The sequence below is a fragment of the Pongo pygmaeus genome, chromosome 13, assembly GCF_028885625.2.
Source record: "Pongo pygmaeus isolate AG05252 chromosome 13, NHGRI_mPonPyg2-v2.0_pri, whole genome shotgun sequence".
NCBI classification, from domain to species: Eukaryota; Metazoa; Chordata; class Mammalia; order Primates; family Hominidae; genus Pongo; species Pongo pygmaeus.
In genome coordinates this window covers 99,974,146-99,980,962 of record NC_072386.2, presented here as the reverse complement: position 1 = coordinate 99,980,962, position 6,817 = coordinate 99,974,146, and the positions used below count along the sequence as shown (strand labels likewise).

The 6,817-nt window shown below is 43.1% G+C and overlaps 1 pseudogene; it reads left to right on the top strand.

The window, feature by feature from the left end:
• The first annotated feature begins 1,320 nt into the window (after window positions 1-1,320).
• Window positions 1,321-4,602, top strand: LOC129043536 (Y-box-binding protein 1-like; annotated as a pseudogene).
• The last annotated feature ends 2,215 nt before the right edge of the window (window positions 4,603-6,817 follow it).

Below are 6,817 nucleotides of genomic sequence, written 5' to 3'. Positions count from 1 at the left end.
TTCAGATTAATTCAGAAGCAAAGAACTAGAAAGAAAAGAAAAAGTGACAGTAGAGTGTAGATGTCATAATTTCAAGTCATTTCACCAGGAGAGAGAGAGCCAGGCAGACAGAGAGAAAGAAAAGGAAACCCAGAATGTATGGACAAGACTCGACCTGCCCACTCACATGTTCAGCTTTGGTTTAGAGCAGGACATTTTCAGAGGAAATGCTCTCATGGTGCAGGAATCCGTTCAGCTAGGAAAATAAAAATGTTTGATAATTCTATTCAAGTAATATGCCCTACATCTTTTCTTTTTAAGTGTAATGAGTTGAGGAGGGGGTTGGAAACTCCCTTTTTAGCCAAGGGTGCTACTCACTATAATTTTTTAGAAAGACTTTGGTTCTTTTCTTGTTTAAGTTGCTATGTAAATCCTAAGGACCCCTCTATTACTTGGAAAAATACTTTTTGCACAATAATGTGTACTTGTGTTTGTTAATGCTTTCTTAATCTTTTTAGAACAGAGGCTTTGTAGGCTATTGATAGAGGCTCAGAAAATGCCAGGACCTTGGAGTCTTGGAGTCCTGCCAAGGTCCTTGGGGCTACAGAGAGGGAGCCAGGTCCATGCCCTGCCCTGCACCCTTCCCTTCCCTCAAATGCACACTCCAACCACACTGGGCTTTCATTTGCGATTTCATATTGGGGGGTGGGGGGAAGGGAGGGGCAGGGAATATTTCCACAACTTAAAGCAAACAAAAAAATTGAATACCACTAAAATATTCAATCTTCTCATTGACAGAGGGGAATTTAACTTCCCAGAGACTTACAATAAGTTCATCAAAGGCAAGCCAGCAAGAGAAGCCAGGTCTAAGGGGAACTAGTTCTACCATACCGTCTTCCTTTCCCTTTGTTCAAAGGAGTTGGCAGGGTCTTTTCTGCCTTACCTACCCCTACCCCCACTTAGCTCTTCTCATATTCAAAGCCTTACATACACCATATCTTCCCTAAGGATAAAGCTGTGTGTAACCCATCCAATCCCACAAACATTTATTGAGCACCTTTGTGCAGCCCTGTGCCAGGTATTGGAGATTCACAGATGACACGGTCCTTGCCCTTGGATACACATACAACCTGTTATAATTAAAGGCATCGTATCATTGTGCTTTGACAAAAATTGTCTTGAATGTACTGTATTATTGTAACACAAGAGAAAGGAGGGGAAATGGTTTGATGGTTCTTCAAAATGTGAAACAATTACTGTGTGACCCAGCAACTTCATTTGTAGGTATATACCCAAAAGGATTGCAGATCAGTATACATGGATATGCATACACCATTCACAATGGCTAAAAGGTAGAAACAACCCAATGTCCATGAATGGATGAATGGATAAACAAGTTGTGTGATATATCAATACAACAGAATATTACTCAACCATAAAAAGGAATGAAGTTCTGATAAATGTGACCATGTGGATGAACCTTGAAAATATTATGTTAAGTGAAAGAAGCCAGACAAAAGGAAAAAATATTATTATTATTCCATTTATATGAAATATCCAGAATAGGCAAATCCATAGAGACAGAAAGCAGATTGGTGGTTGCCAGGGGCTAAGGGAGTAGAGAATGGGGAGTGACTGCTTCATGGTACAGGGTTTCCTTTTGGGGTGGTGAAAATGCTCTGCAACTAGACAGTAGTAATGGTTGCACAACATTGTAAATGTACTAAATTTCACAAATTGTTCTAAGTGGTTAATTCTATGTTATTGAATTTCACCTTAATTTTAAAAAGAGAAAGAAAGAAAAAAAGGAAGTAGAGGGCTCTAAAGAGGATGTATGTCCAGGTGCGGTGGCTCACACTTGTAATCTCAGCACTCTGAGAGGCCGAAGCAAGCAGATCACTTGAGGCCAGGAGTTCAAGACTAGCCTGGCCAACGTGGTGAAACCCCATCTCTACTAAAAATCCAAAAATTAGCTGGGCATGGTGGCACGCACCTATACTCCCAGCTACTCAGAAGGCTAAGGCACCAGAATCACTTGAACCCGGAGGCGGAGGCTGCAATGAGCTGAGATCACGCGATTACACTCCAGCCTGGGCGACAGAGAGAAACTCTCTCTCAAAAAAAGAAAAAAAAAAGAGGATATGTAAAAGCCAGTAAATAAGCTTATCAGATCAACTGAAGATCAGCTCTTGCAAGCCTGGAATGTCTTTGGACTTTATTTATCCTGGGAGAAGTGGGAGAGCTAGTAAGGATTTTTAAGCAGGAACATGACTGGATCAGGTCTATATTTTACACTGAATTTTTTGAGTGGAGGCTGACAACAGCAGGGAGGTTCCTGGACCCATGGAAACGATATGTGGAGTCTGCCGGCCAGTGAATGATCATAAAGAATGTACCAGAATATGAAATACCTGCCTGATCATGTTTCAGTTAAGTCGTTGTAATGATCTTTCACAAAATTCAAACTCAGGAATATTAACTGAGATGAGAAATACCAGCCACAATTCTTTTCAAATTGATTTTTTAAATACCATAAGCCCATCTTTTCGCACATCCTACCAGCTTTGGCATCCCACAGAGCTTTTAAAGTAAAATTAACCCACTTCATCTTCCTCCAAAGATTACTCATAAAGACCTGTCTTTGAACAAATACTTCACCAAGGAAGTAAGCCTGTTTTTTATTAGAGCAAAATGCAATCCAAAACTAGGTTTAGAAAAAGAGCTATGACCCACGATTAATAAAATTATTTTTCTTAGTCTCAATTTGAGTCACTTTAGCATGTCCCAAACTACTGCACACTAACTTTTTTTTTGGTTTTTTGTTCTTTGTTTTTCGTTTTTTGTTTTTGAGACGGAGTCTCGTTCTTGTCTTCCGGGCTGGAGTGCAATGGCGTCATCTTGGCTCACTGCAACCTCGGCTTCCCGGGTTCAAGCGATTCTCCTGCCTCAGCCTCCCGCGTAGCTGGGATTACAGGCGCAAGCTACCACGCCCAGGTAATTTTTTTTTTTTTTTTTTTTTTTTGTATTTTTAGTAGAGACGGGGTTTCACCATGTTAGTCAGGCTGGTCTCAAACTCCTGACCTCAGGCGATCCGCCCGCCTCGGCCTCCCAAAGTGCTGGGATCACAGGCATGAGCCACCACGCCCGGCCACACTAACTTTTTAAGAGAACCAAGAGTTCGATCGGTAGCGGGAGCGGAGAGCAGACCCCAGAGAGCCCTGAGCAGCCCCACCACCACCGCTGGCCTAGTTACCATCACACCGCGGGAGGAGCCGCAGCTGCCGCAGCCGGCTCCAGTCACCATCACCACAACCTTGAGCAGCGAGGCCGAGACCCAGCAGCCGCCCGCCGCTCGCCGCCCCCCGCCCTCAGCGCCAGTGACACCACGCCCGGCACTACGGGCAGCGGCACAGGAAGCGGTGGCCCGGGCGGCTTCACATCAGCAGCACCTGCCGGCGGGGACAAGAAGGTCACCGCAACGAAGGTTTTGGGAACAGTAAAATGGTTCAACTGAAGGAACGGATATGGTTTCATCAACAGGAATGACATCAAGGAAGATACATTTGTACCCCAGACTGCTAAAAAGAAGAATAACCCCAGGAGGTACCTTCGCAGTGTAGAAGATGGAGGGACTGTGGAGTTTGATGTGGTTGAAGGAGAAAAGGGTGCAGAGGCAGCACATGTTATAGGTCCTGGTGGTGTTCCAGTTCAAGGCAGTAAATATGCAGCAGACGGTAACCCTTATAGATGCCATCCACGTCGTAGGGGCCCTCCACCCAATTACCAGCAAAATTACCAGAATAGTGAGAGCGGGAGAAAGAACGTGGGATGGGAGCGTGCTCCCAAAGGCCAGGCTCAACCACGCCGGCCCTATTGCACGTGAAGGTTCCCACCTTCCTCCATGAGGAGACCCTATGGGCGTGGACCACAGTATTCCAACCCCCCTGTGCAGGGAGAAGTGATGGAGGGTGCTGACAACCAGGGTGCAGGAAAACAAGGTAGATCAGTGCGGCAGAGTATGTATCAGGGATATAGACCACGATTCTGCAGGGGCCCTCATTGCCAAAGACAGCCTAGAGAGGACCGCAATGAAGAGGATAAAGAAAATCAAGGAGGTGAGACCCAAGGTCAGCAGCCACCTCAACGTCGGTACCGCCGCAACTTCAATTACCCACGCAGACGCCCAGAAAACCCTAAACCGGCCGGGCGCGGGTGGCTCACACCTGTAATCCCAGCACTTTGAGAGGCCGAGGCGGGCGGATCACCTGGGGTCAGGAATTCGAGACCAGCTTGGCCAACATGGCGAAACCCCGTCTCTACTAAAAATACAAAAATTAGCCAGGTATGGTGGCGGGCGCCTGTATGTAGTTCCAGCTACTCAGAAGGCTGAGGCAGGAGAATCGCCTGAACCCGGGAGGCGGAGGTTGCAGTGAGCCGAGATCGCACCATTGTACTCCAGCCTGGGGCACAAGAGCCCGAGGCATCGTCTCAAAAAAAAAAAAAAAAAAAAAAAAACCCAGAAAAGAAAACCCTAAACCACAAGGTGGCAAAGAGACAAAAGCATCAGATCCACCAGCTGAGAATTAGTCCGCTCTCGAGGCTGAGCAGGGCGGGGCTGAGTAAACGCCGACTTATCATCTCTATCATCACCCGGTTTAGTCATCCAACAAGAAGAAATATGAAATTCCAGCAATAAGAAATGAACAAAAGATTGGAGCTGAAGACCCTAAGTGCTTGCTTTTTGCCCATTGACCAGATAAATAGAACTATCTGTATTATCTAAGCAGCATGGGGTTTTTATTATTTTCACCTAAAGACGTCTCTTTTTGGTAATAACAAATGTGGTGTTTTTTTTTTTTAAGCCTGTTTTTTTCACAATACGCCTTTAAAGGTTTTTAATTGTTTCCGATCTGGTCAAGTTGAGATGTTTAAGAACTTCATTTTTAATTTGTAATAAAAGTTTACAACTTGATTTTTTCAAAAAGTCAACAAACTGCAAGCACCTGTTAATAAAGGTCTTAAATAATAATAATAATAATAACAAAAAGAGCCAATGGGATTACTTTGTACAGAGAATAAAAATCTGAATGAAACCAGAATGAAAATCTAATCTGTTCCATACTTCCTGAAGTAGCAAATTCAATGGAACTGACCAGAACCATAAAGAATCTATCAAATCAAATTTTAAAGGGGATTCAAAAAAATCTCCATCTTGTAGTTAGTGTACCTGCCAGCCAGCTTCCATTTGTCTTTTGAGAGTGGCCAGCTGTACTGACAGAAAGCCCAGGACCGAGGGGTTTTCTGGACTTTCAGTGCTAAGATCGGAACATTTGGGCACTCAGTTTCACTCCCACCAAAATCCCTTCTAAAATTCTTACACATAAGACTCATTCATTTGGAAAGTAAAAATTAACAGCAGAAATGAAGAGGAAAGAGGAAAACTCAGGCATTCTTTGGTATCCATAATGTGAAACGAAATACATTCAAAGAGGTAGAACACATTTCAATTGAGTTCTCATACTCACAACTCCAAACCTGTGTCCTATTACAGTGATGTGACTTTCAGGCAGAATGCAAGGGATTTTTTTTAACCTCCAAATCAATCACTTGGCAAATTTCTAGTGAGGTCCTATCATGTGCCAGACTGAGGATCAAGTGTTGGGATCCAGAGATGAAGATGTACCAGCCTAGCCTGAGGAGATGCTCACAGGCTAGAGGCCAAGCAGAGGGGATGTACTGGGTAACAACCATATCTCACATGATGTAATTAATATAAGCAGAGCTCCCAGCTTCTAGGAGCCTGACCATACATTATCTCTCATTCTCAAAACTACACCTGAAGATAGGTGTTATTATCCTCATTTTAAATATTAAAAATAAAACCAAAACTGAAGCCCAAAGAGGTTGTAGAACTTGCCCAAGACCCCCCAGCTAATAGTGGCAGCAAGTGGGTGTAAACCAAGATTTTGAGCAAGAACCAACTGATTCCAACAGCTTTGCCTATTCTGCTATTCCCAGGACCCTTTTGGCATGATCAGGGTTAATAAGATCAAGGCCATCCAGATTTCTGACCTTAGTCCAGTTTGTCTTAGCCCTTCATCAGAGAGCACCCTATCTATACTCTGAGCTGACAGCAAAATTGCCAGGTTTTCAACATTCATGCTATCGTAGGGGCAGAATGGGGGTGGGAAAAGCTAGATATTATTGAGGTATAACTAGTGGACAATTGAAAACTGCTGTTAGGGGTTAGATGCAGATGACATCTACAGAAGAAAACTTTGGAGAAAAGCTTCATGACATTGGATTTGGCAATGGTTTCTTGGATAAGACATAAAAGGCACAGGCAACAAAAGCCAAAATAGACAAATTGGGCTTTGTCAAAATGAAAAACTTTGGTGCATTAAAAGACACTCTCAACAGAGTAAAAAGGCAACTCAGAGAATGGGATAAAATATCTGCAAATCACGTATCTGATAAGGCATTAATATCCAGAATTTATAGAGAACCCATAAAACTCAACAACGACAACAAAACAACCCAATTCAAAAATAGGCAAAGTACTAGAATAGACACTTCTCTAAAGAAGATATATCAATAGCCAATAAGGACATGAAAAGTTACTAAACATTACTAATTACTGGGAAAATGCAAATCAAAACCACAATGAGATATCACTTCACACCCATTAGAATGGATATTATTTGTTTTAAACCCAGAAAATGACACATGTTAGGAAAAGGATGTGGAGAAATGAGAACCCCTGTGCACTGCTGGTGGGAATGTAAAATGATGCAGCTGCAATGGAACATAGTATAACACTCCCTCAAGGAATTAAAAA